Source organism: Rhinoderma darwinii, chromosome 3 (assembly GCF_050947455.1).
Source record: "Rhinoderma darwinii isolate aRhiDar2 chromosome 3, aRhiDar2.hap1, whole genome shotgun sequence".
Classification (NCBI taxonomy): Eukaryota; Metazoa; Chordata; class Amphibia; order Anura; family Rhinodermatidae; genus Rhinoderma; species Rhinoderma darwinii.
The window spans coordinates 259066030-259087689 of record NC_134689.1 but is presented as its reverse complement, the minus strand read 5'-3'; the positions used below and the strand labels follow the sequence as shown (position 1 = coordinate 259087689).

The 21660-nt window shown below is 42.9% G+C and overlaps 1 protein-coding gene across 1 annotated transcript in view; it reads left to right on the top strand.

The window, feature by feature from the left end:
- Positions 1 to 21660, top strand: part of OAZ2 (ornithine decarboxylase antizyme 2) — a 54569-nt gene that overhangs the window by 851 nt on the left and 32058 nt on the right.

Genomic DNA, 21660 nt, shown 5'->3' with positions numbered 1-21660 from the left:
CTCCCGTGCTCCCATAGAGAATGAATGGCGCGGCAGTGCGCATGAGCATAACTTCTTGTAACTGGAATACCCCTTTAATGTTAGAAAAAAATATTAATAAAGATTACAGTTAAAAAAAAAAAAAAAAACTATTTTTTCCATTAAAAAGTGGTTTTATTTAGTAAAAGTGTAAAAAATAAATAAAAGTACACATACGGTATCGCCGCAACTGTAATGACTCAAACAATAAAGTAATAATAAAATAAAGTTAATGTGTAATAATAAAATAAAGTTAATGTGTAATATAAACCGCAAGGTGAACACCGTAAAAAAAAAATGCAAAAAAAACTATTGCGCAATTCCTATTTTTTTCCATTGCCCCCAAAAAAGTAATAATAAAAGTTAATCAATAAGTCCCATGTACCCCCATAAAGTACCAATGAAATCTACGTCTCGTTCCGCAAAATACATGCCCACATATCACTACATTGACAGAAAAATATTATGGCTTTTGGAAAGCGACGACAGAATAAAGGTAACATGTTCTTTGCGCCGCACAGTAAATAAACGGCGTAAATTTAAAACACATAGAACAATGGTGGAATTTCTGGTTTTTTTCTATCCCCCCCCCCCCCCAAAAAAAAGTTAATAAAAGTTAATCCCAAAATTATATGTACCCCAAAATGGTGCCATTAAAAATACAACTAATCCTGCAAAAAAAAAAATCCTGATACAGCTATGTCGACGGAAAAATAAAAAAGTTATTGCTCTTTAAATGAGACGATGGAAAAGCTAAAAAAAATTGCTTGGTCATTAAGGGGGTTATCCAGGGACCAAAAATTGCATTGTATTAATATATTTATGTGAAACTAAGTAATTCTGTACTAAATGGTGCAGTTCAAACCTCGTGAATTGTTCCCAGAAGTGCTGGAGCTTTTCTAATAATGATGATGCTCCAACATGGCCCCACGTGACTGAGGGCTTGCTCCATGTGCTGTTCGTGGAGATGATCGCAAGGGGCTGTCACATTGCTTATTGCTTGAGTCCCCAGCAGAGCATCAGCTAGCACTTTGCTCGGGACTCCAGCCCTGCTCCCGATGTACATACTTGGTCAATTCAGGGGTTTTCTATTGCTGGAGTTCCCGAGCAGAGCATCAGCTGATGCTCTGCCTGGGGACTCCATCACTTCTGACCACGTCACGGTCACTGTCCACAGTGGCGTAGCTACCGCTATAGCAGCCGTAGCGGCTGCTACGGGGCCCGCGGCATGAGGGGGCCCGTGTCGCCCGCCGGCACGGGCCCCCACCATGGCCGGAGGCTCCGCTAGCACCCGCTGTGGCTGCTACAGCGCGACGCCACTGAACACTACGGCAGAGCAGGGAGGTATCTCCCCACTCTGCCATTAAACAAAAGACATGTATCCCCTATCCACAGGATAGGGGATACATGTGTGATCGCTGGCAGCGATAGGGAGAACGGGGGACTGAAAGTCCCCTGAAGTTCTCCATCACAAACCTCGGACTTCCGGGGCCTGTGTCGGCAGCTCCGTAGAAATTAATGGAGCGCCGGTCGCGCTTGTGCGCATGCGTGACCGTTGCTCCTTTCATTTTTATTGAGCTGCGCAGACGTCGGAAGTCAGAGGTTAGTCATGGAGAACTTGGGGGACTTTCGGTCCCCCGTTCTCCCTATCGCTGCCAGCGATCACACATGTATCCCCTATCCTGTGCATAGGGAATACATGTCTTTTGTCTTTTCACACTGTAGGCCACATTTTTTTGGGGGGTTGGGGACGCTGTATGGCGTTCCCTACAGGGGGGGAGCTGTATGGCGTTCCGTACAGGGGGGGCTGTATGGCATTCCTTACAGGGGGGGCTGTATGGCATTCCATACAGGGGGGGGCTGTATGGCATTCCCTACAGGGGGGCTGTAAGGCGTTCCCTACAGGGGGGCTGTATGGCGTTCCCTACAGGGGGGGCTGTATGGCGTTCCCTAAAGGGGGGCTGTATGGCGTTCCCTACAGACACCCCCCTGTAGGGAACGCCATACAGACCCCTCTGTAGAGAACGCCATACAGCCCCCTCTGTAGATAACGCCATACAGCCCCCCTGTAGATAGCGCCATACAGCCCCCTCTGTAGATAACGCCATACAGCCCCCCTGTAGATAGCACCATACAGCCCCCCTGTAGATAGCACCATACAGCCCCCTCTGTAGATTACGACATACAGCCCCCCTGTGGATAACGCCATACAGCCCCCCTGTAGATAACGCCATACAGCCCCCTTGTAGATAGCGCCATACAGCCCCCTCTGTATATAGCGCCATACAGCCCCCTCTGTAGATAGCGCCATACAGCCCCCTTTGTAGATATCTACAGAGGGGGCTGTATGGCGTTATCTACAGGGGGGACTGTATGGCGCTATCTACAGAGGGGGTTGTATGGCGTTATCTATAGGGGTGGCTGCAAAAAAGGCACTATCTACAAAGGGGGGGGGGGCCCCAGTCAAAAGTTTGCTATGGGGCCCAGTCTTTCCTAGTTACGCCCCTGACAATGACGTCAGCAGCAGTACTGACCATATATCGACAGTGACAGTGACGTAGGCAGAAGTGCTGGAGTCCCCAGGCAGAGCATCAGCTGATGCTCTGCTTGGGGACTCTAGTACTGCTGCCAACGTCATTGTCTATATATGGACAGTGACGTGGGCAGAAGTGCTGAAGTCCCCAGGCAGCGCATCAACTGATGCTCTGCTCCGGAACTCCAGCGATAGGAAACCCCTAAATTGACCAAATATGGACGTCCGGAGTCCCGAGCAAAGCGCTAGCTGATGCTCTGCTCAGGACTCAAGCAATAGGCAATGTGATAGCTCCTTGCGGTCATGTTCACGAACAGCACATGAAGCAAGGCCTCAGTCACGTGGGGCCGTGTCGGAGCATCATCACTATTAGAAAAGCTCCAGCACTTACTGAATAATTCATGAGGTTTGAACTGCACCATTTAGTACAGAATTTTAAATTAAAGTATATTAGTAAGTTACTTCGTTTCACATAAATATATTATTGCAATGCAATTTTTGGTCCCCGGTTAACCCCTTTACGATCTAAAATAGGCTGGAAACTAAGGGGTTAAAGGTGTTGTCTTCGTTAATAGAGGTGATCCCCTACTTGGGATCCACATATTTTATCCACAGTGAAGAGAGTCTACAAAGAGTCTCTACCTTTGGAAACAAACCACATCAGTGCATTACATGTACTGCCCAATTATTTCAATGGGCACAGTGTAATGGCTCATATTCCTTCTGGAGGCGCTGCAGGAGAAATTAAGCTGCGGGACCAGCCTAAAAATCTGCACCAAAATCCCCAATTAAAAATTAATGTCATTTGTTGTTGATTTTGGTGTGGAGGTTAGCAACAGATGTTCATTGCTTACATTGCGAATAAGAAAATCTGAAATGAAAATTGCCACTATTTCCGTTACAGATAGGGCAAGCTGCGGATTCCTTAACACCCCATATACTAACATTGTACTGTATTTTGTTGTGGAATTTAAGTGCAAATTCTACAACTGAAATTCTGCAACAAATACCTGATGTGTGATCATAGCGACACTGCCAGGTTCCCAAGCAGATTACATATAATAAAAGGGCATTTTCCAAAGAGGACAACACTTTGTGGGTGACGTTCACATCGTGCATTTTTTTGTGTTTTTCATGACTTTTTAAAAGGCTGCCAAAAAAATGCATTTTAAAAAAACTCATGCTTTCACTTACTCGTATGTTTTGACAATGTTTTTCAGTCTGTCGCCATTAAATTAAAAACCAGCTTACAACGGAAACGCTTCTTAAAAACGAAAAAGCAATTACCACAATTTATAAAAAAGATGCCCCCATTGGCCACAACATAAAAATTAAACATACTCACTTCACCGCTCCTCATCTCCCCTCCAGGTCCCCTCTGCATTTCAACGTGGCCCATACTAGATCCTGACGTCGAGCATTGTCAGGGTCTTATATGGGACACAGAGCTCAACGTCCTGATGCTGCCCAGCATCAGTACGTTTTGTAAGCCCCGTCATGCTAAGGGGAGTTGGAGGGCCGAAGCGGTGAGAAGAGCTATAACTTTTATTTTTTCATTTTTTTTTTAAATTAAGTCTAATGGGTTGGTTGGGGGGTGGTAGCCCGATCAGGGGGGCAAGGTACGGGGCCCAACACAAGCCTCTACATTGCTACACCCCAGAGTGAAACCTACGCTAGTTAGGAGCTGGCATCGATTTCCACTATAATTTATGCCAGTTTTCCCACGTAAATTATAATATATATATTGGTCTGTGATGACCCCAGATGCTTTTGCAAAGCCACACCCGCCTTTCCACAAAAGAGTGGAGGGTGGCGCTTGAGCCCTTTTACAACTTTTCTGGCATGGAAGGATTGATAAATTCCACCTTGGTTACAATTTTATAGCCAGCCTAGGCAATCATCTGTGAGCTAAACAGCCTGGACTCCAGATTGATACATTTAGAAAACATTGTATATTGATTGATACATTGTATCAGAAAATGATGGGTACTGACTGGATACAAATGAATCCTCTTTTCAGTTGAGAGTAGGACTAGGTCTTTACCAGATAGTGAAGAGACAGTGAAAATAGTGGCAAATTCAGACACAAGGTACTTTGGAAGTTTGCAGAACTTTTCATTATATAGTGATTAAGGTTTATTTACATCAAACTGGAAAACCCTGAATATGTTTATTAGCCCGACCAGGTCTCATAGAAGTGTTGCTTCTGACAAGAAGCAACGAGCAGACAAGGAAATGTTTGCTTTGCAGTCACAGTAGACCTGCACCTGCCCATGTATTTCACTTTGTTTGGAGGTGCTGACTAACTTTTGTCATTTGCATTTTTCATATTTAATATTTTCATGTTTGGATGTGAACTTTTAAGGACATTTAGAAGTTATAACCTGGTATCAAATATTCAGTTCAGCTAGGCTAGTGTCAGGACAGTGTTTAAAAAGTGACAGGCCGATATGCGCCACTTTGTTTGTCTTTTTCTTTTTCTTTTTTTTTTAACTGTAGAACGTAGTCTGCGGAGAAAGGGGAAGTAAAAAATTTCTACACATAGGAGCTAATATTTTTTTTGTTCTAGGAAATGATCTAAGCCTTTTTTAAAGCCATCTACTGTCCCTGCTGTGACCATCTCCTGTGGTGACTATTCCATAGATTCACAGTAAAGAAGGCTTGTCGCCTCTGCAGGTTGAACCTTTTTTTCTCCAGACTGAGGCCTCATGCACACGACCGTAAAAACTCCCGTTATTACGGGTCGTAATTACGACCCCTAATAACGGGCTCATAGACTTCTATTGGCGACGGGTGCCTTCCCGTTTTCTCACGGGAAGGTGCCCGTGCCGTTGAAAAAGATAGAACATGTCCTATTTCAGGCCATAATAACGGCACGGACAGTCCATAGAAGTCTATGGAGCTCTCGTAATGACGGGTGGATACAAGTGTGCACCCGTCATTACGGCAGCGTTGCTAAGCGACGTCAGTAAATAGTCACTGTCCAGGGAGCTGAAAGAGTTAACTGATCGGCAGTAACTCTTTCAGCACCCAGGACAGTGACTACCGATCAGTATAAACCTGTAAAAAATAAAAATAAAAGACGTTCATACTTACCGACAACTTCCTGCTTCCTCCAGTCCGGTCTCCCGCCCGTTGCCTTGGTGACGCGTCTCTCTTGACATCCGGCCCGACGTCCTGGATGACGTTTCAGGCCATGTGACCGCTGCAGCCAATCACAGGTCAATCACAGGCTGCAGCGGTCACATGGACTGCCGCGTCATCCAGGGATGTCGGGCTGGATGTGAAGAGAGGGACGCGTCACCAAGACAACGGCCGGGTAAGTATGAATTTCTTTAACTTTTATTACAGAAAAGGCTGTCCCTTCTCTCTATCCTGCACTGATAGAGAGAAGGGGCTGCCGATTAGTGCAGTGCTATTTTGCCGCCAAAAACGTGCTCGTAAATACGGGTGGAATACGTGTGACACCGGACCCATATTTACGAGCACGGGTTCGTAAATACTGGTGCAAAACGGGTGGAATACGTGTGACACCGGACCCGTATTTACGCCAGTATTTACGGGTGGGAAAAAATACGGTCGTGTGCATGAGGCCTGAGGGAGTGCCCCCTTGTTTTTTGAGGGGGTTTTACATGCAACAGGATTTGACCATATTTTTTGTATGTGCCAATAATATATTTATATAAGTTAATCATGTCCCCCCTTAGTTGTCTTTTGTCAAGGCTAAATAGGTTTAGTTCTTTTAATCTTTCCTCATAACTTAGATTCTACATGCCCCTTATTAGCTTCGTTGCTCTTCTTTGTATTTTTTCCAACTCCAGGGCATCCTTTCTATGAACTGGAGCCCTGAACTGAACTGCATACTCTAGATGAGGTTCTCACTAACGCTTTGTAAAGTGGTAATATTACATCCCTGTCCCGCGAGTCTATGCCTCTTTTAATACACGACAATATCTTGCTGGCCTTTGAAGCAGCTGATTGACATTGCATGCTGTTATTTAGTTTATGATTTAAAAGTACACCCAGATCCTTCTCAACAAGTGACTCCCCCAGTGTAGCTCCCCCTAGGACATATGATGCATGCAGGTTGTTGGTACCCAGATGCATAACTTTACATTTATCTACATTAAACTTCATTTACCAGGTGGACGTCCAAACACTTGTTCAATTCACGAACATCTTCCATAGACTGAACATTACTACATAGCTTGGTGTCATCTGCAAAAACAGAAATCGCACTATTAATCCCATCTTCTATATCATTAATAAATAAGTCGAATAATAGTGGTCCCAGCACTGAACCCTGTGGTACACCACTTATAACCGGGGACCATTCAGAGTAGGAATCATTGACCACAACTCTCTGGATACAATCCTTGGGCCAATTCTCAATCCAATTACAAACTATACTTTCTAAACCTATAGTCCTTAATTTACCCATTAGACGTCTATGAGGGACACTGTCAAATGCCTTTGCAAAGTCCAAAACACTATATCCACAGCGGCCCCTCTGTCTAGGCTTCTGCTCACCTCTTCATAAAAACAAATCAGGTTGGTTTGACAGCTTCTGTGCTTAGTAAAACCGTGCTGGGTGTCACTTATAATACGATTTATTGTCACATAATCCTGTATATAGTCCCTCAAACATTTTCCCCACAATGGATGTTAAGCTTACTGGTCTATAATTACCCGGGGAAGACCTAGAGCCCTTTTTGAAAATAGGCACCACATTTTCCCTGCACCAGTCCCTTGGCACTATACCAGTCACTAGAGAATCTCTAAATATTATGAAGAGGGGGACAGAAATAACTGAACTAAGCTCCTTAACCCTTTCACGACCAAGGACAAAAATGAACGTCATGGTCGGCTGCTAGTTCCCGCTCCAGGACGTTCATTTTCGTCAGTATTTAAAACGGTCACTCTGTGTAAACACAGAGTGACAGGCGCGCGCTGACAGCTGTCCTAGACAGCTGAGACATCAGTCTCGCCGAACAGTGGACCATCGCCGCTGCTTTCGGCAATTAACCCCTTAAGTGCGGCGACGGATTGCCGTCGCCACATTTAAGTGGTTTGAAGCACATCGGCAGCCCCCACGAAGTGATCGTGGGGGCTACCGATGCTTGTCACGGCAATCGGAGGTCAGACAATGACCTTCGGGTTGCCATGTACGGGAGCCTCGGAGGAACAGCCTCCGGCCGGTCCTCCGAGGCTTCCTGTCAGAGTGACAGTTACTTCACAATGACAGTTAAAGTACATTACACTACGTGTGCAGTGTAATGTACTCTAGCAGCGATCAAAGCTGCAAGTCTAAGTGTCCCCTAGTGGGACAAGTGAAAAAAGTAAAAAAAAGATAATAAAAATGTTTTAAAAATAGTGTAAAAATAAAAGTTATAAGTTATATAAACAAACAGTGCATTTTTTTCCTATAATAAGTCTTTCATTATAGGAAAAAAATGAACACGTTAAAAAAAGTACACATATTTGGTATCACCGCGTTCGTAACAACCCCAACTATCAAACTATAATGTTATTTTTCCCGCACGATGAACACGCCAAAAAAAATCAATAAAAAACTACACCAGAATCGCTATTTTTTGGTCACCACCCCTCCCAAAATAGAGAATAAAAAGTGATCAAAAAGTCGCATGTACCCGAAAATAATACCGATATAAAAACTACAACCCGTCCCGCAACAAACAAGCTCTTACACAGCTTTTTTGACTGAAAAATAAAAAAGTTACGGCTCTCAGAATATGGTGACACAGAAAATAAATTATTTTATAAAAAAGTTATTTTATTGCGCAAACGCTGCAAAACATAAAAAAAATATATACATATGGTATCGCCGTAATCATACCGACCCGCAGAATAAAATATAATGGTCATTTATAGTGCACGGTGAACGCCGCAAAAAAATAAACTAAAAAACATTGTCAGAATTGCTTGTTTTTGGTCACCCGGCTTGCAAAAAAATGTAATAAAAAGTGATCAAAAAAATCGCATGTACCCCAAAATGGTACCAATGAAAAGTACAGATTGTCCCGCAACAAATAAGCCCTCACAGGGCTCCGGTGGTGAAAAAATAAAAAAGTTCTGGCTTTCAGAATATGGCGATGCAAAATGTGCAGTGTTCCAAAAGTGGATAAGATCGGGCACCATTTATCAGTGCGACACCGGCCACATATCTATGAAATATTATTTATTTACCCCATTATTATACCCTCTTATTATGTCCTGATGTAGTCCGCACAGATTACACATACCCCCAAATTATAAACTGAAATACAAGCAAAACACCAAACAAAACTACTGCCAAGCAAAATCTGCGCTTGAAAAGCAAAATGGCGTTCCCTCCCTTCTGAGCCCTGCAGCGTGCCCAAGCAGCAGTTTGCGCCCACATATGGCGTCGCCATACCCGAGAGAACCCGCTTAACCTTTTATGAGGTATTTGTCTTCTGTGGCACAAACTGGGCACAACATATTATGCACTAAAATGGCGTATCAGTGGAAAATTGCAATTTTCACTTTGAATCATCCGCTGTGCATTAACCCCTTTGCGCACTATGACTTAATTGCCCATCATGGTGCGGCGGTTGATGTATGGAGCCGGCTCACGTGCTGAGCCCGCTCCATACGCTGCCGGTGTCAGCTGTGTATTACAGCTGACACCCAAGACTAATGGACAGGTACAGCGATCGCTCTGTTACAGAAGCCTGTAAGAATAACAATATACTGCAATACATTAGTATTGCAGTGTATTGTACCAGTGATCCAATGATCGCTGGCTCAAGTCCCCTAAGGGGATTGATTAATAAAATGTGTAGAAGAATTATAGTTATTAGTAGTGAGAATTAATATTTTTTAAAGTTTAAAAAAAAAAAACCTTTTCGCATTTTTCTTCTAAAGTAATGTAAAAAAATGAACAAAATTGGTATCGCTACGTCCGTAAAAGTTCGAACTATTACAATATACCATTATTTAATTTGCACAGTGCACACCTTAAAAAAAAAATTATAATTGAAACCGCCAAAATCGCTCTTATTTTTTGGTCACCTTCGCTCTAAAAAAAAAATGTAATACAACATTTGAATCACTTTTTATGTACCAAAAAATGGTACCAATAAAAACTGCAGCTCCTCCCGCAAGTAATAAGCCCTCACCCCGCTCTATAGATGAAAAAATAAAAAAATTATGGCTCTTGGAAAGCGGGGAGTGAAAATCTAAAATATGAAAGCAAAAAATGGATCAGTCCTGAAAGGGTTAATTCATTTCTAATGAAAAAAACTTATGACCACATGTGGGGTATTTCCGTACTCGGGAGAAATTGCTTTATAAAAAATGGTTGTTTTTTTCCTCCTTTATCCCTTGTGAAAATGAGAAAATTCAACATTTTAGTGGAAAAAATGTTGATATTAATTTTCGCGCCCTAATTCTAATAAACTCTGCAAAAGACCTGTGGGGTGTAAATGCTCACTATACCCCTAGAAAAACTCCTTGAAAGTTTTTCCAAAATGGGGTCACTTTTGGAGGGTTTCCACTGTTTTGGTCCCTCCAGTGCATTGCAAATGCGACATGGCACCGAAAACCATTCCAGCAAAATCATAAATACAAATGGCGCTCCTTCCCTTCTGAGCCCTGCTGTGTGTCCAAACAGCAGTTTATTACCACATATGGGGTATTGTCGTAATCGGGAGACATTGCTTTACAAATGTTGGGGTGCATTTTCTTCGTTATTCCTTGTAAATAATAAAAATTTCTATATTGTTTCAGAAAAAAAAGTACATTTTAATTTTTACAGACTAATTCCAATATATTTAGCGAAAAACCTGTGTGGTCAAAATGCTAACTATACCCCTAGATAAATACCTTAAGGGGTCTAGTTTTCGAAATGGGGTCGTTTATGGGGAGTTTCTATCGTTCTGGCAGCTCAAAGCTTCTCCTAATGTACAGTGGGGCCTAAAACATTTTCAAGCAAAATATGAGTCCTGAAAGCCTCCGGGTGCTCCCTTCCTTTGGGGCCCTTCCGTGTGTCCAAACAACGCATTAGGGCCACAATGTGGGTATTTTTGAAAACAGGAGAAACAGGGTGATAGATTTTGGGGTGTGTTTCTTCATTCTCATGGTCGCTTTACAAAGAAATTGGTCTTCAAACTGATACTTTTATGAAAAAAAGTGAATATTTTTTTTTTTCACCTGCTATGTATTAAATTTAGCAAAAAACTGTGGGGTCAAAATACTTACTATACCCCTAAGTAAATACCTTAAGGGGTCTAGTTTTCTAAACGGGGTCATTTGTGGGGATTTCCATCACTGTGAGACCTATGAGCCTCTGAAAACCTGGCTTGGTGCAGGAAAACAAAATGTACTTCAAAATTTATAAAATTATTATTCAATTTGTAAGTCCTCTAAATTGCTGAAAATTTATTTTATTTTTTCAAAAGTGCTGCCAAAATAGAGTAAAGAGATAGAAATATATATTTAATTAAAAAAATTGTACAGTATGTGTGTACATATGTGACAAATTGCAGTTAAAAATAGGGAAAAATTTTAATTTTTACAAAATTTCTTCCATTTTTCTATTTTTTTATTAATTTCCGCAAATTGTATGAGTCTACTTTTACCACTAAAATAAAGTACAACATGTGACGAAAAAACAATGTCAGAATTACTTGGATATTCAAAACTTTCACAGGGTTATTCTCTGATAAAGTCAGACATACCAGATTTGACAAATCTGGCTTGGTCATTAAGGTACAAACATGCCCGGTCATTAAGGGGTTAAAGAGGCTCTGTCACCACATTATAAGTGCCCTATCTCCTATATAAGAAGACGCTATAATGTAGGTGACAGTAATGATTTTTATTTAGAAAAACTATCTATTTTAAACCACTTTATGAGCGATTTTTAGCTTTATGCTAATGAGTTTCTTAATGCCCAAGTGGGCGTGTTTTACTTTAGACCAAGTGGGCTTTGTACAGAGGAGTGTATGACGCTGACCAATCACCGTCATGCACTCCTCTCCATTCATTTACACTGCACTAGCGATATAGTTATATCGCTATGTGCAGCCACATACACAAACACTAACATTACTGCAGTGTCCTGATAATGTATATACATCACTACCACCCAGGACGTGATGTTTATTCAGAATCCTGACACTTCTGAATCTTTTCTGTGAGATTCCAGCAAGGCAAGCGTAATCTCGTTTGAGATGACAGGTTACATTGTAATCTCACAAGATTACGTTTGCCTTGCTGTAAATCTCACAGAGACGCTACAGACATGTCAGGATTCTGAATAAACATCACGTCCAGGCTGGTAGTGATGTATATTCATTATCAGGACACTGCAGTAATGTTAGTGTTTGTGTATGTAGCTGCACATAACGATATAACTATATCGCTAGTGCAGTGTAAATGAATGGAGAGAAGTGTATGACGCTGATTGGTCCACATCATACACTCCTCTGTACAACGCCCACTTGGTCTAAAGTAAAAACACGCCCACTTGGGCATTAAGAAACTCATTAGCATAAAGCTAAAAATCGCTCATAAAGTGGTTTAAAATAGATAGTTTTTCTAAATAAAAAGCATTGCTGTCACCTACATTATAGCACCCATCTCCTTATATAGGAGATAGGGCACTTATAATATGGTGACAGAGCCTCTTTAAGAACTCTAGGGTGTAACCCATCTGGTCCTGGGGCCTTGTGTACATTTATTTTGTTTAATTTAGCTTGGACCATATCTACATTCAGCCAATTCGGTATATCAACTATTATATTATCAGCACTGGCACCAGCTACATCAGCTACTCTTTCTTCTGTTGTATATACAGAGCTGAAGAACCCATTTAGTAACTCTGCCTTCTCTTGATCCCCTTTGACCAACTCCCCATTACCACTATCTAGGGGTCCCACATGTTCAGACCTTGGCTTTTTTGCATTTATACACTTGAAGAATTTTTGGGGATTCGTTTTACTATCCTTGGCCACCTGCCTTTCATTTTGTATTTTTGCTTATTTTATTACCTTTTTACAGATTTTATTACGCTCTTTATAATTTGCAAAGGCTACAGCTGTACCCTCAGATTTGTATTTTTCAAATGCCCTTTTTTTTTAATGTATTGCCCTTTTTACAGAAGGTGTAAGCCATGTGGGGTTTAATTTTAGTCGTTTATACTTGTTATCTATGTTATCTATAGGAATAAATTTTGCACTATAATTACCCAAAGTAGATTTGAAAATCTCCCATTTTATCATTTGTACCATTATTTGACATTAGTTCTTCCCAGTCTATATCTTGAATTGCAGCCCTCATCCTGGGGAAATTGGGCTTCTTAAAATTAAGTGTTTTTGCCCTCCCAGCCTGTGTTTGTTTTTTACAGTATATATAAATTATAACTATATTATGATCACTGTTACCGAGGTTTTCACGAACATTGACGTTCCCAACAAGCTCTGCATTATTAGAAATTACCAAATCCAACAGTGCTTCACCTCTAGTCGGGTCTTCCACAAACTGGCCCATAAAATTTTCTTGCAACAGGTTGACAAAATATCTCCCCTTTGCAGTTGAAGCCGAACCAATTAATGTACCGGTAACTAAAATCTCCCATTATCACTACTGGTACAGTAGCCTGTGCAACCCGCTACATCTGTTTATATAGCTGAACTTCCATCTCCTCAGTTATATTGGGGGGTTTATAGATTACACCAAAAGTAATTTTTTCAGTGTTTACCTCCCTTTGTAACTCCACCCAGAAGGTTTCAACCTCCTCACAATCTCCACCCACTATTGTCTCTTTCACACTCACCTTCATATCACTTCTCACATACAGATATACACCACCGCCTTCATATCACTTCTCACATACAGACATACACCACCGCCTTCATATCACTTCTCACATACAGACATACACCACCACCTTTCCTATTCGCCCTGTCTTTCCGAAACAGTGTAAAACCCTGTAGATTTACAGCCCAGTCATGTGAAGAGTCTAGCCATGTTTCAGCAACACCAACTATATCTATATTTTCTTCCAGTACCAAGGCCCCTAGCTCTTCCATTTTTCTTGCTAGACTTCTGGCATTTGTGAATATACACTTTAACTTGCCTTTAAATGTTTCAATTTCAGTATCAGAAATGTGATTATTTGACATTTTTTGGGCATTTTGATTTTCATTTTCATTGCTGTTGCTGTTGCTGATCTCCTTATCCTGTTGCCTAGTCCTCTCCCCACAGTCTGTTTCTCCCCCCACCAATATAGTCTGACCCCTCTCTAACCTGACTACCCCTTTATTTTTTACATTGGCCTCCCTCCTCAGCCCTAGTTTAAATACTCCGCAACCCCAGCTAGAATTCTCTCCCCCAGCACAGCGGACCCCCTTCCATTTAGGTGCAAATCATCTTCAGAATACAGTTTGTACCCCAATGAAAAGTCAGCCCAGTGCTCTAGGAACCCAAAGCCTTCTCCTCTACACAAAGACTTGAACCATGCATTTAACTTCCTGAGCTCCAACTGTCCTTCCTGTGATGTGCATGGCACAGGGAGTATTCCTGAGAATACTACCTTGGAGGCCCTTCCCTTCAGCTCGTAGCCTAGTTCTTTAAAATTATTCTTAAGGCTCCTCCACCTACCATTTATTCTGTCGTTGGTACCTACATGGACCACAACAGCTGGATCATCACCAGCCCCTCCCAGCAATTTGTCCACCCGTTCCACCACATGCCGAACCCTGGCACCAGTGAGACAGCAAACCATACGGTTGAGGCGGTCTTGGCGAAAAAATGATTCTATCCGTCTTATATATGATTATAGAATCCCCTATAACTACCAATTGTCTTGTTTTACCTTACCTGCATTACCATCCCGCCGACTACTAGCTGGGCTGTTCGGGAGATCAGTATCCACTAGGGCTGCCATTTCTGAGACCGACACCCTCAGATCATCACCCAACTTGGCAATTTTGCTTGGAATATCAGAAACAGGATTGGCCTTCCTTTTCTTGGACCCCTTTCTACTGCCCCTAAGGCCTCATGCACACAAACGTATTTTTTCCTCCCATAAATACTGGCGTAATTACGGGTCCTTGGGCACACGTATTCGACCCGTATTGCACCAGTATTTACGGACCCGTGCTCGTTAATACGGGTCCGGTGTCACCAGTATTCCACCCGTATTTACGGGAACGTTTTCGCTGCAAAATTGCACTGCACTAATCGGCAGCCCTTCTCTCTATCAGTGCAGGGTATAATGAAGGGACAGCCCTTTCCGCAGTAAAAGAAATTCATACTTACCCGGCCGTTGTCTTGGTGACGCGTCCCTCTCTTGAGATCCAGTCTGACATCCCTGGATGACGCGGCAATCCATGTGACGCTGCAGCCAGTGATTGGCCTGTGATTGGCTGTAGCGGTCACATGGGATGAAACGTCATCCCGGGAGGCCGGACTGGAGGAGGAAGAAGTAGAAGAAGAAGAGTTCTGGGTAAGTTAACTTTTAATACTATTAACTCCAGCGGTAGTCACTGTCCCGAGTTACTACCGATCAGTTAACTCTTTCAGCACCCTGGACAGTGAATATCCCCTAACGTTGCCTCGCAACGCTCCCGTAATTACGGGTGCACACACGTAGCTACCCGTAATTACGGGAGCCCCATAGACTTCTATGGGCCTGCCCGTGCCGTTATTTTTGCCTGAAATAGGACATGTTCTATATTTTTCAACGGCACGGGCACCTTCCCGTAAGCTTACGGGAAGGTACCCGTAGCCAATAGAAGTCTATGGGCCCGTAATAACGGGCCGTAATTACGGCTCGTAATTACGGGCGTTTTTACGTTCATGTGCATGAGGCCTTACTACATTAACCCAGCTACTTGCCTGATCCTGCTGACCCATGTCTTCACCCTCCAGTTCTACCCCACTAACTGCGTGCTTCGTGAGCAGCATGCTCCGCTCAAGATTGTCTATTGTCCTCCAGTGTTGCATTCTGCTCCTCCAGATCTCTAATGCGAGCTTCCAGGTGACCAACATGCTCACATCTGCCACATATGTCAAACTGTGCACTGAAGAAAACCTTCAATCTTGCTATCCATTATCACAGTTACCAAAAAAAAAACTGTGAATAGTTGTTGTTAAAGTAAAAGAAAAGAAGAGTACTTACAGGTATTTTAATTTCTCTTTATAACTCCACTTATATTACAAGCCACTTAATTCACCAAGCTCAGAACAGGAAATGGATACCGTGCGATATACATTTTTTACAATGGGACTTAATGGGAGTCTCTGTCTGAAAAAGCTTACGATGCCCCGAAACATCATACGTTTGAGATTGTAAATAAAGTTGAACATTTCCGATATTTAACCCCTTCCCGACATTTGACGTGTCCATACGCCAAAGTCGGGTAGGGGAAGTATGGAACGGGTTCCATACTATGGCAGTGCCGGCTGTTTGTTACAGCTGACACTTCAGAGTAACGAGCGGCATCGCGATCTCGCGCGATCTCGCCTGTTTAACTCGTTAAATGCTGCGGTCAATAGCGACCGCAGCATTTAAATCGTTAGAAAGAGGGGGGTGACCCCCTCTAACAGCTCATCACGCCCCCCGCAACGCGATCGCGGGGGGGGGGCGATGGTTGCTATGGCTGCCTGGGGGCCCAATGAAGGCTCCCAGGTCCGCTATCTTTGTGCACCTATTAAGCTGGGCTTAATAGATGCCTGTCAGAATCACGATATACTGCAGTACATTAGTATTGCAGTATATCGTGCAAGCGATCTAACGATCGCTGGTTGAAGTCCCCTAGGGGGACTAATAAAAAAAAGTAAAAATGAGTTAAATCAAGTTTTTTTTTATGAAAACAAAAAATAAAGTTAAAAAAAAAACCCTTTTTCCATTTTCCCCCTATAACTGGTATCGCCGCGTCCGTAAAAGTCGGAACTATTACAATATATCATTATTTAACCCGCACGATGAACGCCGTAAAAAATAATAATTTGTAAATGGCAGAATGTCTATTTTTTGGTCACCTAATCTCCCACAAAAAATTAAATAAAAAGTGATCAAAACGTCGCATGTACACCAAAATGGTATTATTAAAAACTACAGCTTATCCTGCAAAAAATAAGCCCTCATACCACTTATGGCTCTCGGAATTTGGTGACACAAAATAAATTTTCTTTTTTACACTTAGGTTTTTACTTGTAAAAGTAGTAAAATATAGAAAAACTATATATATTTGGTATCCCTGTAATCGTATTGACCCACAGAATAAAGTTAACATGTTGTTTGTTTGTTTTTTAAAACATAATTTTTATTAACATTTTTCAAATTTTGTAGAAACCTTTCACAAAAGAAAATTTGCAACATCAATGAACAGCTCGCAACTGCGAGTATAACAGAAACAGAATAATTACATACATGCATGGCATATCGGCTTGCATCTGTTAAGCAATTAACATGACTTCCCCTATTCCCGATCACGATTTAGATCATTGAAGAATAGCATCGCCCCATTTATCCCTTATCTGCTACAAGACTGGAGTTGCAAGCCTCCTAAAGTTCCAGCCAGAAGCTGCGTATGATACCACACTGTGTGTCTAAAAGGCGTAACAATTTCCACCACCTCAGTCGCTGTACACTGCGTTTCTATAAATAGCTGCCATTTAGCGAACAACTTTTTGGCTCCCGTTTCTTTCCTTCTTTCTACCTCCACTCGTTCAAGGGCTAACAATTGTTTCAAGCGGGACACGATCATGTCGATGTCCGGTGTATCAGCTTCCAGCCATTTACATAAAAGGCATCTTAAAGCCACCAACAAAATTGTGTGCACCAGGGGGCGAGGAGATCTCGTTCCCCCAGCAACCTCTTCCTCTGGCGGTCGCGCCTGATGGAACAGCAGCGCTTGGGGCGTCATTGGAAGGTTTGCCTTCCAATGATCTAAAATATAGCTACGTACCATTACCCAGTAACGTTCAGTATGAGCACAGCCCCATACTCCGTGCCACAAATTCGTCAGGGGGGTATTGCATTTGGGACAGCTCGAACATGTTGTTTTAATTGCATAGTAAATTACGTAAAAACGGCGCACAAAAAAATGGAGGAATCGCTGTTTTTTTTCATTTTTCCATTTCCTAGTACATTATATGGCACAATAAATGGTACTACGAAAAACTACAACTCGTCCCGCAAAAATCAAGCCCTCCTAGGACTATATAGACGAAAAAATAAAGAAGTTATGGCTTTTGGAAGGTGGGGAGGAAAAAACGAAAACGAAAATCTGAAAAAGGGCTGCGGCTGGAAGGGGTTAAAGTAGGAGTGCGGTCCATTTTGGTTTTTCTTTCCAATTTCTTCTGTTCTCTACTTTTTCTTTGGATTTTTCATATATTCAATAGCACCAATTTGTCGTAGAAATATGGTCCTCTCTCCTGTGCCAGTAGTACTATAGAGTGATCTGAGAAACTGGGCCCCTAGGCATTAAAGGTCACGGGACCCATCCCAAAGTCAGCGATGATGCTTTTATTTTGCAGTAGTAATAGTAATAATATAAATGATAATAATAAAGGTTTTTTTAGTGTACATTAAAAATGGCATAACTTTTTTCTTATGCCTTCCTGAGGCAGAACTACTGACAGATTATGATGAACACGTCCCCATCTGACTTCTGTCAGGTAGGTGTTGTCATGAAGAGCTTTAGCAATATAGTAAATGTATTAATGCAAATCTGTGGATCATTTTCAAAAGAGGGACACTTTAGTAGCAAAGAGTCATAGAGGGATTGTCCTCCGAAAACAGGGACACTTGAGAGGTATGAATGATTGTGTAATATGCAGATGACAAGATGTACAGACATGGTCAGAATAGGAACAGGCTCACTACTTTATTATGCTTTCCAGCTATCCCAGTATTGTAGGGTTTAAACTGTGAAGGTGCTCATTGGTAATAAACGTGCTTTATAACATACTGCTTAAAATAATACAAAAAATTGTATTGCATAACATCACGATAATACATGATCAAATATGTACACGTAATGTCAGCATTTCTGCCTATGAATGGCATGAATATATCAACTTTCCCATGAGAATCCTACTAAAAACAGCACTGTATCCCCAAGAAAACATCCGCAGCAACAAACAGCCTGAACAAGTTCCCTGCACAGCGTGGGAACCTCATATCTGTCTTCCTGATGGATAAAAATAGAATACCAGGATGCTGACCACAGCATGATTTTGCTCTGGGTATTATTAAAGGGAAAATACTCCCTAAACTGGAAAGACAATTATAAAACAAAGCCTATTTAACTTCATATTTAGCACTGAGTTTGTATTTAACTTCATATTTAGCACTGAGTTTGATGCAATGAACTTAACAATATCCGAGAACACCATTTAAAGGAAACCTGTCATTTCCATTATGCTGCCGTAACTGAGGAATCGCTGATCTGATGCATGACCCGGTCGGTCACTTATTTTAATGTGAAGCCGTTTTGGAGAACTTAAATTTTAATCTTTAGGGCACGTTCAGACGTGGCAGAATTTTTCCGCTGCAAATGTTGGTGCAGAATAGTGGCAATTACGCAACAAATCTCCACCAACATTTGCATATTTGACAGGTAATTAATACGTTGCAGAAAGCACAGCGGCCACAGATTTCAGTTTTTGCATTGCAAAGGCAAATCCGCAGTGAAATTCTGCTTCTTCTCCGCAACGTCATGAGCATGCTGCGGAGGGAAAATTCTGCACGGCAGCCTAATTTCCGCACAGTTATTTTCTGCAACGTCTGAACTAACTTTCCTAAAAATGTATAGAAACAAATGTAAAAAACGGCTGCTGCAGAATTCCACTGCAGAATGTCCGCAGCGGAATTCAACAGCAATTCCGCCACGTGTGAATGTGCCCTTACAGTGTGCTGTTAGGCCCCATGCACACGACCGTAAAAATAGTCCGTAATTGCGTTCCAATTACAGACCCATTCACTTCTATTTTCCACTGACACCTTCCCGTTTATTTAGGATTTATTTAAGGTGTCCAGGTCATAGAAGTGTACTGCAAAAGATAGGACATGTCCTATCTTTTGCTTTTTACGGGCCGTGCTCCCATTACTACATGACCATGCAAGTGTGCATGACTAGCATCAGCTCTAGGCAAACCTGGGCAGGTACCAGGGCCCACTTGGCTTGGGGGGCCCACTGTCTAAGGCCCCATGCACACGACCGTAAAAAACCTCAGTTTTTGCGGACCGTAAAAAACCTCCGTTTTTGCGGACCCATTCACTTTCATTGAACGCGGACACCTTTCCGTAGGGCTACGGAAGGGTGTCCGTGCCGTGGAAATGTTCCTGGAATTATGGAACATGTCCGTTATTTTGCATTTTGCGGGCCGTGCTCCCATACTTTGAATCTGTCAGTCGGCGGCCGGCCGTGCCCGCAATCGCGGGCCGTGATTGCGGGCACGGTCGTGTGCATGGGGCCTAAGTACAGTGGCTAAACTGACATGGTGAGTGCATTACAAAGTCAAGGAAAATGTTAAGATTTGCCTAGACTACAGTACCTGGAGCGCCCCCTTCCCCACCACGCATCATTGCTTCGGTGACTCTGTTACCGTGATCCAGAAGTTATGTCGACACCATTTATCTGGTGACTCTTCCTCCAGCACTTAGGGCAATTCTTAATGGGGCGTGTTCAGGGGTGTAGCTAGGGGGGGGCAAGCGGGTCATGTGCCCCGGGCGCAGTTCAGAGGGGGGCGCCAGCGCCCCCTCCTCCTGCACTATAATTGTACCTGTGTCGCAAGGACACCGGTACAATTAGAAGCAATGAATGACCGGCCATTCAGCGCCTTTCCACGAATGAAGCGACTGGTACCTTTTGTACCAGTGACGCTTCCGTCGATGAAAGGCGCTGACTGACTGGCAGGGAAAGTCATCCTGCCCAGCCAATCAGCGCCTTTCATAGACGCTGTGTTCAACCCCCAGGAGACCTGCGCAGAAGAGAGCAGGTCTCCATGGCTGCCGGATGGCGTGGGAGCGGGAATAAGGTGAGTTTGAAATTTTTTTTTTTTGTTATTTTAAATTGTAATAGAAGTGTGGCTGTATCTGCGGGGGCGACTTTGTCTACACGGGGGGGACTTTATCTACGGGGGGTGTCTATCTACAGGGGGACTATATCTACAGGGCTGGGCTATATACAGGGGGACTATATATACAGGGGGACTATATCTACAGGGGGACTATATCTACAGGGCTGGGCTATATACAGGGGGACTATATCTACAGGGGGGCTATATACTGGAGTGGGCTGTCTATAGAGCACCATATACAGGGGTGGGCTATATAGTATATAGCCCCCTGTAGATATAGCCCACACCTGTATATGGTGCTCCATAGATAGCCCACCCCAGTATATAGCCCCCCCTGTAGATATAGTCGCCCTGTATATAGCCCAGCCCTGTAGATATAGCCCCCTGTAGATATATTCCCCCTGTATATAGCCCACCCCTGTATATAGCCCACCCCTGTAGATATAGCCCCCCTGTGTATAGCCCCCCTCTGTAGATATAGCCCCCCTGTGTATAGCCCACCCCTGTGTATATATAGCCCCCCTGTGTATATCCCAGCCCTGTAGATATAGCCCAGCCCTGTAGATATGGTCCCCCTGTAGATAGCCCACCCCTGTATATAGTCCCCCTGTAGATATAGTCCCCCTGTAGATATAGCCCACCCCTGTATATAATCCCCCTGTAGATATAGCCCACCCCTGTATATAGTATCCCACAAATAGCTCCCCCCTATAGTGCTCCACAGAAAGCCCACCCCTGTATATAGCCCCCTTGTACATATAGTCCACCCCTGTATATAGTGCTCCACAGATAGCCCACCCTTGTATATAGTATATACAGGGGTGGGCTATCTGTGGAGCACTATATACAGGGGTGGACTATCTAGTGGAGCACTATATACAGGGGTGGACTATATGTACAAGGGGGGGCTATATACAGGGGTGGGCTATCTGTGAAACACTATATACAGGGGTGGACTATATGTGGAGCACTATATACAGGGGTGGGCTATATCTACAGGGGGGCTACATACATGGTTGGGCTATCTGTAG